The sequence below is a fragment of the Solanum verrucosum genome, unplaced genomic scaffold (assembly GCF_900185275.1).
Source record: "Solanum verrucosum unplaced genomic scaffold, falcon-dt-bn FXZP01000112.1, whole genome shotgun sequence".
In the NCBI taxonomy this organism is placed as follows: domain Eukaryota; kingdom Viridiplantae; phylum Streptophyta; class Magnoliopsida; order Solanales; family Solanaceae; genus Solanum; species Solanum verrucosum.
Window position 1 is genome coordinate 1296886 of NW_026020441.1, and position 10445 is coordinate 1307330.

At 36.3% G+C, this 10445-nt stretch overlaps 1 pseudogene; it reads left to right on the forward strand.

Moving 5' to 3' along the window:
• LOC125808364 (7-deoxyloganetic acid glucosyltransferase-like) overlaps nt 1-5567 on the forward strand; it is a 6537-nt pseudogene extending 970 nt beyond the window's left edge.
• The last annotated feature ends 4878 nt before the right edge of the window (nt 5568-10445 follow it).

Consider the following 10445-nt stretch of genomic DNA (forward strand, 5'->3'; position numbering starts at 1 on the left):
GAAGTCAATTGTTTCATTCAATAATTTTCGTATTATTTTTTTTGTTAACTAAAAATATATGTTTGAGTTATATTTGATCCAATAGATGGAATTTTTGAGTCATTTGTTTTATTCTTTCCTAAAAAAAATAAATAATAATAATTATATATGTACATATATATACACATTCTAAAATATAGATTGATGCAATTAACATAAAAAAGAACTCTTGAGGCAGTGCAGAATTGGCCTAGACCCACATCTCCAACTGAATTAGGAGTTTCTTGGGTTTAGCTGGCTATTATAGAAGGTTTGTTGAGGGGTTCTCGTCTATTGCATCTCCTTTGACCAAGTTGACTCAGAAGACAGTGAAATTTCAATGGTCTGAAGCTTGTGAGAAAAGCTTTCAGGAATTGAAAAAGGTTGATTACTGCTCCAGTTTTGACTACCAGAAGGTACTCAAGGTTTTGTGGTGTATTGTGATGCATCTAGAGTTGGTTTGGGTTGTGTCTTAATGCAGAATGGCAAGGTTATAGCTTATGCCTCCAGACAGTTGAAGGTTCATGAGAAGAACTACCCAACCCATGACTTAGAGTTAGCTGCTGTAGTATTTGCTTTGAAGATATGGCGTCATTACTTGTATGGTGTGCATGTTGATATTCACTGATCACAAGAGCCTTCAATATGTGCTTACTCAGAAAGAGCTTAATCTCAGACAGAGGAGGTGGTTAGAATTACTCAAGGATTATGACCTGAGTATTCTTTACCACCCAGGTAAGGCTAATGTTGTTGCTGATTCTTTAAGCAGGTTGTCTATGGGTAGCACCGCCCATATTGAAGAAGAAGAGAGAGTTAGCAAAAGATGTGCACAGACTGGCATGCCTGGGAGTCAGACTTATAGATTCCGCAGAAGGAGGAATAGCGGTGACGAAGGGCCGAGTCATCATTAGTGTCAGAAGTGAAAGAGAAACAAGATCAAGATCCCATTTTGCTTGAGTTGAAGGCAAATGTTCAAAAGCAAAGAGTATTAGCTTTTGAACAAGGGGGAGATGGTGTTGAGTATCAAGGTAGATTGTGTGTACCTATGGTAGATGGACTCCAAGAGAGGATTATGGAGGAAGCTCATAGCTCCAGATATTCCATTCATCCGGGTTCCACAAGATGTATCGTGACTTGAGAGAAGTTTATTGGTGGAATGGCATGAAGAAGGCATTGCTGAGTTTGTTGCTAAGTGTCCAAATTGCCAACAAGTGAAAGTTGAACACCAAAGGCCCGGTGGTTTGGCTCAGAGGATAGAACTTCCAGAATGGAAGTGGGAGATGATCAATATGGATTTCATCACAGGGTTGCCAAGGTCTCGCAGACAACATGATTCTATTTGGGTGATTGTCGACAGAATGACAAAGTCAGCTCATTTTCTACCGGTAAAGACTACCAATTCAGCAGAAGATTATGCCAAGTTGTATATTCAAGAGATAGTGAGACTTCATGGAGTCCCAATCTCCATTATTTCAGATAGAGGTGCACAGTTTACTGCACAGTTCTGGAAATCTTTTCAGAAAGGCTTGGGTTCAAAGGTGAACTTAAGTACTGCCTTTCATCCTCAGACTGATGGGCAAGCAGAGCGCACTATTCAGACTTAGAAGATATGTTGAGGGCTTGTGTGATCGATTTCAAAGGTAATTGGGATGATCACCTACCTCTCATTGAGTTTGCCTACAACAACAGTTATCACTCTAGCATCCAGATGGCTCCATATGAAGCTCTTTATGGGAGAAGATGTAGATCTCCTATTGGATGGTTTGAAGTTGGTGAAGCACAGTTGATAGGACCAGATTTAGTTCACCAAGCTATGGAGAAGGTGAAAGTGATTCAAGAGAGGTTGAAAACGGCACAGAGTCGTCAAAATCCTACACTGATGTTAGGAGAAGGGCGTTAGAGTTTGAAGTAGATGATTGGGTATATTTGAAGGTTTCACCCATGAAGGGGTTATGAGGTTTGGTAAGAAGGGGAAACTTAGTCCCCGGTATATTGGACCTTACCGCATAGCCAAGAGGATTGGCAATGTTGCTTATGAGTTGGAGTTACCACAGGAACTAGCAGCGGTTCATCCGGTATTTCACATCCATGTTGAAGAAGTGCATAGGCGATCCTTCATTGATCCTACCGACTGAAAGTATAGGATCAAGGATAACTTATCTTATGAGGAGATTCCTGTTCAGATTTTAGATCGCCAAGTTCGTAGGTTGAGAACGAAAGATGTAGCTCAGTCAAGGTCCTTTGGAGGAACCAATTTGTTGAGGAAGCTACTTGGGAAGCCGAAGAGGACATGAAGAAGAGATACCATATCTCTTTGAATCCGGAGGAAATAGATTAAGGTATTAATTTCCTTCTTAGTGCTCTTTAAATTTAGTTGAGCATGTTGTTGTTGTTTGCATGATTGCTTGTTGGGTGTTTGATTGATGTTACACCCTTAGCTTGTAAGAGTAACCTCATTCGAGGACGAATGTTCCCAAGGGGGAGATATTGTAACATCGCAATTTGAAATAACTATGAAGAAGCTTAAATTGGAAATAGTCATTTTTGGAAAGAATTTAAAATCTGGAAAATTTGGTTAAGTATGGGAAAAAGTGAGTTTTTGGCCAACTTTGAACAGTCATAACTCCTAGCTCAGGATGATTTAGGTGTAGTTCCAGTTATTTTGCGAAGCTCGTGGAATGATCTTTCCAACGCCACTGAGTTTGCTCGATTCCGAGTTCGTATGAGTGAGTTATGCCCTTTGGAAGTTGGGCAGTTGGCAGGGAAGTCCGTCCGGAAATTTTAAGGGTATTTTGGTCTTTTCCCTAACCAATTCTTTTGGTTATATTAAGGTGTTAGACTGATTTTAGATCAGTTTTTCCCTTTTTAAAGAGTGAGAGTAGGGTTTTGAGTAAAAGGAGAAGAAGGGAGAAAGAGAAGATCAAGCAAGTTCGTCAAAGATCGTCGTGGATTCGTCGGGGTGATCCCTACTAGGTATGTGAGTTCATAGTGTTGGGTTGGTTCTTTCCCCCACACGCCAAACTCGTTTAATTTCGAGAAAAGATTGATTTGTTTGTTGAAGTTGTTGGTTGTTTGTTGAAGTTGTTGGTTGTGTGTGTTAAAGTTCTTGTTGATTTGGGCATGTTTCCGGTTTTTTTGAGTTAAATCTATTGTATGTTGAGGGGTTTTATGATTTAAGTGTTTGGGGCTGGAACCTTTGAAGTTAAGGTGGTTTAGAGTTGGAAAAAGAAGGAGAAAAGTCGAATTTTTGGGGAAAGGGCTGGGGTGTCGCGCCAGCAGCGCCCCCAAAAGGGACTCTGAAGTCAGCCCTTGGGGTGCGCTAGCAGACCCCACCAGGCCCTTCTGAACTTTGTGGCTGGCGCCCCGCGCCTCTCAGAGCGCCAAGGACGCCAAGTTTCCCTTTCATTCCCTACTTTTTCATACATGTTCCTTGGTAATGTACCTATGTTTTATAGTTGTTTTCACCACTCAAGGTACGTCTAAACATCAGAACTCATCCATAAACATGAGATCATTACCCTTGAATTCATAATCCAATTCGAGGAAAGTTCGGATCAAAGTCAAGTGAAGTTAGAGTCAATCTTAGAAGTTAAGAAGTAAGTCCAAGCAAGTCTTTAAGTTTTCAAGAGTCTTTATTGAACGTTTTAACTTCGTTTTAAGGCTCAAGTTTCAAGTCAAGTAAAGTATTGAGTTTCAAGTTAAGTCAAGAGTATAAAATTGAGTTCATTTCTCAAAAGTTATTAGGGAACTAAGTATTCCAAAGAAGTTTATAAATGTTTTTTTACATTTGAGTAAGAAAGGAACATGCTTTCCAAGAGAGCCTTTGGGCTAAGTTTTGAGCAATTTCTCAAACTAAGAAAGATGTGTTTAAAACACTTATGAGCCAAAGTATTTTTGGAGTAGTATTGAGCACCGAATTGGGGATGCGAGTTCATATTAACTCAACTCTCCATAAGAACCATGTAGCCAACATGGACTTGACGGGTCATTCTTTTTAGATGATCACGTAAGTTAAGCTAGTGGATCCACTAAGTAAAGTAAGGTCCTATATCACGGCAAGGTATAGGATGGTCCTTGGGCAACGTGAGGTAAAACGTTGTATCATCACTAGGGCTCATAGTGGTTGTTGTCGGTTAAAGAATCTCCACAAAAGTTATATTACTTTATATAAGTAAAGTTGAGTTTGTTATTGTTTTATCATTAACGAGCTAAGTTGTTTACATTGTTTTACAAGCTTTATATGTATTGCATATGTCTTATTGCTTTACATTTGAGTTCATTTATCCATGAGTCGAACAGAGCCAAGGTAATTGTTCTCTTGTACTCTTTTCAATCTTAAGTTGTTGTTTAGCTTTCCAGCTCGCATACTCGTACATTCAATGTACTGATGCCAGTTGGCCTGTATCTTATTGTGATGCAGACGTAGGTACCCAGGATCATCATCCAGCACGCCGTTGATCCAGCCGAGCACTTCCGAGTCAGTGGTGAGCCTCTTTGCATTTCGGAGGACTCGGTTATTTTGTTCTCTTAGTTTTGTTTTATTAGGATCACTACTAAAAAAATAGCGTTTAGTGACGGACTATAGCGACGGACTATATTCCGTTGCTATATAACGACGGTTTAACTACGGAATAAATATTTTGTCGCAATAATAATAAGCAATTTTTTTTTAATTCTATAGCGACGGAATGGCGACGGATTGTATATTCCGTCACTATTTATTAGCGCGAAAAGTTGGCGCCTTAATATTTCCTACGAATTTAACAACGGAAGGGCTGCGACAAATTGAATTAATTTTGAACGACGGATTAGCAACGGAAAATTCGTCGTTACAACTTTTAGTATTTATTTATAAATTTTATATTTTGTAGCGACAGAAAAATCCGTCGTTAGTTTCCATTCTAAATAAATCAAAGATGTTTGTTAGCGATGGAATTTTATATGTCGTTAAATCCGTCGCAAAATAAAATAAAAATTTAGGGATAAGTTAGGGCACACAAAAATTCCCTCTCCATTCTACTAACAAAAGCTTTGAGCTCTCCCACTCTCTCTCTCTTCGGCTCTTCAACTATTCCTCTTCCCCATTCTTCAAATACGCTACTAATTGCTCTTTCACTCTCTTCAATGTGAGAAATCAATGAGTTTCTATCAATTTTCGAATTCAAAATCAAGTGAGTTGTACTAACTTTTGTATACTCTAATTTGAGTTTATTTTTTGTATATTAAGATGTGTTCTATGGATTTGTGTTGATTTTGTTTGTGGGTTTTGGTAATCTTGAAATATGAGACAAGGGTTCTACTTGGAAGAATGATTTTGCCATAATCGAGTTACACTTTGCAATTAGGGTTTGTTTTAAGAGATTAGTGATATTATAAAAGATGTCAAAACCAGATCTTAACATAATCACTTTTTGTTGTTAGTAATCAACTGTGAATAAGACTACTTTTTTTTGTTAGTAGTCACTTTTTCTATCTGGGTTTAGCTTGAACAGCAACAGGATTCTGCGCATTATCAGGAATACATTTTGCTATGCTTGTTGGGTCTTTGAGTTCTATTTTTAACTTCTGTTTGTATTTTTCTATTTTGAAATTGTTAATTTGAAAAGTTTAGTATAGGCATCGTATAACTCGTTTTATGAGAATATATAGTGGTGTTTAAATTCTTTTTTTTCTATTTTAGAAGGCCTTATTGCAGCTTATGAAACATGTGTGGAGTTTTGTTTCTTCGTGAATGTGTTTGCTGCCTGTTTGTCCTAAGAACAACTAACCAAGTAAGCTCTCTTCTCTATCTTATTCTATTTCATTTTTCTTGGTTTGTCAAAGTCATGACTTAAAGAAAAAATGTTTATTTGTGATAGTCGATTAGTAATTTCGATATGTATTTGGTAGCTGATTCAATTATAATTTTTACGTATTGTCAAACATTGTCGAATTAAATACAAGTTAATGAAAATGGTTCAAGAAAGAGAGTTTTAGATAAGAATTAACATTATCAACTTAAAGAAGTTGTTCATAAACTAAACAAAAAATGATTTTCTATTCATACACATAATTAAAGAAATGAATAACAAACAAACAAAAAATGACATCTATTGCCATCAACTTTTTTTTGCCACACACAAGAAAGTAAATCAAGAAGAGACTAGCAAAATTTTCATCCAATCTGTACCTAAATTTCTGCAGTAAGTCAATCAAATTTTGGTGTATCTAAAGATTTTTTCCTTGCTCCATATCAAATGAAAGATTCTTCTTGAGTTCTCGTTGTCATACTCTGCTGGATTAGATACAAGTGATTGAGATCTCTGATGGTTAATCAGATTAACATGTCTTTCACAAATTTTAGATTTAATGTAAAGTATGCAAAGTTCAATTTTCATAGCTATTAAGTAACTGCTTGCTTTCTCTGCTCTACTTCTCTGTTTCTTTTCTTTGTGCTCCTCTATTTATGTAAAGAAATTCACCTGATCAACATACAATGATATTTAAGTTTGTATTTTTTTCTTTTCCACATGGTTTATTATAGTTTGTGGAGAATATGTGGACCTTTGCTTCTTCGTGAACGTGTTGCTGCTTATTTATCCTAAGAACAAACTATATCAAGTTTACGTAAGTTCTACTTATCTCTCTTAGTTTGTTTAATATTTTTGGGTTGTCCATCTTTTATGCTTGATGAAACTTTTAGAAGGGTATTGATTGTGAGCAGACATGGGATAATTATGCTATGGTGGTTTAATATTTCAAATGTTATACACAGATTTTGCTGACGTTGCAATCTTTCAAGGCTCTCAAATCTCGTCTTGTTCCACTAATTTCACTCGCCCTGCATCCTTCTCTTTTCATCCACCTTTTCTCAACTTTTCAGCTCCTCGGTATGATTTTTATTTGGTACTCCATTATATTTACAATCGTAACACTAGAAATTAGTTACTAGCAAGAGAAATGAAATTCAAACCACTTTCTTGATTGTTTGCAGTAATATTTGTATTATCTTTTTGGCATCACACTTTTTGTAACTTTACAATAATTAGAGTACAATACAAGTGTAGTACTTATTTTATGATCTAACTTTAGGCTTATAATTATCAAATGACTTGACATTTAATTAGCCTAAACTAGAAGTTAGTAGTAGAACAAATCATCATATCATTTATGTGTAGGGATTTAAGAGAGTACACTATTTTAAAATAACATTATAGTTGGGTCAAATCATACTAAACTAACTGGACAGTGATAAAAAACATAAAGGAGCACTAATAAAGGTATTTCAGTATGAACCTTTCCTTGACATTGCACTTCCTGCAACTTATCATTTTCTTGTTATTGCACTTTTTGTAACTGAAGATTAATAGAATAATATATTTTAAGATAACTGGACAGTGATCAAGAACACTTATATTAACAGAAAAGGCGGCGAATGATTTAAAAAGTGCAAAGATATACTCTTTTTCATAAAGGTATTTTAATATGATCTTTTCTTTGTAGGACATCCAGATTGTATAACTTATATAAGAGAAATTTCTGATTGTCTTGATTATTCTAAAATTTATAGGAACATGAGTAATTTGAAGCGTGGTTGGATGTATGAGAGGTTGGATGGACGAGGGGGTATACTCTCCAGTTTTATAACCGGTGTGAATAACTTTATTCAGTATGCATGTTCACAAAAAAATCGTATGAGTGGTGACAACATTAAATGTCCTTGTAAAAAATGTCATAACCTTAAATACATGGATGTTGAAATGGTTAAATATCACCTTTTTCAATACGGATTTGTTGAGAACTATTTTGTTTGGAAATATCAAGGGGAAGAAGATGCTATTGATGAGATGTATTATGTTAATGATTTGCATGGTGGAACTCAACCTGAATTGGGATATGATAATCCGTACCGACAAATGGTTTTGGATGTAGCTGGTCCAAACTTTGATCAAGGTTTGAGTCGACAATTTCAAAGCAATATTGAACATGAGTCATCTCATACTTATGAAACTTCAATGGAGGAGGAGATCAATCCTTCAATAGAGGAGGCGTCTGATCTTCCAATGGAGGAGGAGCCTAATCCTGAGTCTCAAAGATTTTATGATTTACTACATGCCGCTGATGCAAAATTGTATCCCGGTTCCTCCGTCTCTCAACTTGAAGTTGTCTCTAGGATGTTAAACATTAAAATGGAGAACAACATGTCACAGAGAGGTTACAACCAAATGATGCAATTGTTGAAAGATTCTTTACCTGAAGATAACATAGTGCTTGATAACTATTATCAAACAAAGAAATTGGTGCGTAGCTTGGGTTTGCCAGTTGAGAAGATTGATTGTTGTGAATCAGGATGTATGTTATATTGGGGCGATGATGAGAACCTTACATCTTGTAAATTTTGTGGCAATCAGAGGTATAAGCGTCGTGTAGGCTCTCGTAAGCGGAAATTGGTCCCTTATAAGAAAATGTATTATTTTCCTTTGATCCTAGATTAAAAAGATTATATGCATCTCATGCTACAGCTGCTGATATGAGATGGCATCATGAGCATACACAGGACGAAGGGGTAATGCGTCATCCATCAGACTCTGATGCTTGGAAACACTTCAATGAAACTCATACCTTTTTTGCCAATGAACCAAGAAATGTAAGATTGGGGTTATGTACGGATGGTTTCCAACCATTCAGTCAGACTGGGAGGAAATACTCTTCGTGGCCAGTGATTGTAACTCCATATAATTTACCTCCAGGAATGTGCATGAAGGAAGCGTATATGTTCTTAACTGTCATTATTCCAGGGCCAAACAATCCCAAACATAAAATTGATGTTTATCTGCAACCTCTAATAAAGGAGTTGACCTTGTTGTGGGAGACAGGTGTAGAAGCATTTGACATTTCAAAAAAGCAAAACTTTCAACTAAGGGCAGCTTTGATGTGGACTATAAGTGACTTTCCAGCATATTCTATGTTATCAGGATGGAGTACTGCGGGCAAGTTAGCTTGTCCTTATTGTATGGAGGAGACACAATCCTTTAGATTAGAACATGGTAGAAAAACATCTTGGTTTGACAGTCATAGGATGTTTCTTGACCAACATCATCCTTTCCGGAGAGATCGTAAAAACTTTTTTAAAGGCAAGACTGTCAAAAGATTTCCACCACCTTACAAAACAGGAGAGGAGATTTTGAACCAAATTTGTGACTTAGGGATAAGGAAAGTAACTGAGTTAGATGCAGAAGAGGTTAATCGAAGAATATGTAAGTCTTGTGGATGGAAAAAGCAAAGTATCTTTTGGGATTTGCCATATTGGAGTTCTAACATGATTCGACATAACCTTGATGTCATGCATATTGAGAAAAATGTCTTTGATAATGTATTTAACACGGTTCTTAATATGTTGATAAAACCAAAGACAATTCACAATCACGTTTGGATATGGTAAACTATTGTGATCGACCTCAGTTGGCAAAGGATTCAAATGGTAAATACCCCAAAGCTGTATACACAATAGACAAGGAAGAAAAAGCTATCTTGTTTAATTGGGTCAAAGATTTGAAATTTCCAGATGGGTATGTTTCAAATTTGGGTAGATGTCCAGACACAAATACGAAAAAGCTATATGGCATGAAAAGTCATGATTGTCACGTGTTCATGCAAAGACTTTTGCCTATTGCTTTTCGTGAATTACTTCCTAGTAATGTGTGGCAAGCACTTACAGAGTTGAGCTTATTTTTTAAAGATCTTACTTCAACCACTCTACGAGTGGATGACATGGAGAGATTAGAAGCAGATATCCCACAAATTTTGTGTAAGTTAGAACGTATATTTCCTCCAGGGTTCTTTGACTCGATGGAACATTTGCCTGTGCACCTACCATATGAAGCAAAGATCGCTGGACCTGTACAATATCGATGGATGTATCCTTTTGAAAGGTAAATGTGAAATTTTATGACAAAATTATGACAAGCATGTTATACTTGGTAATTCTAATATGATGGTACATTCATTTATTATCTATTAAGGTACCTTGGAACTCTTAAAAGGATGATTGGAAATAAAGCTAGTGTTGAGGGTTCTATTTGTGAAGCATACTTGATGACAGAGTCAACACTATTATTTTCTCATTATTTTGAACCTCATGTCATGACACGTAATCATAATGTGGACCGTAATGATGATGGTGGTATTACGGAGGATCTTGAAGGAAATCTATCAATATTCACCATCCAGGTCGACTATGGGGAGAGACAAGAAAAAGAAATTTATCACTTGATGAAATCAAGGCCGCTCAAACTTACATATTACTAAATTGTGAAGAGGTTGAGCCATTTGTGAGGTAGTATTTAAAATTTATTTCACCTAATATTAGAAACATATTTAAATATATTTGACTTCTATTTAACTTATTTTGTATTAATGAAGTATGTACGTGCAACGTTTGCAAGAAG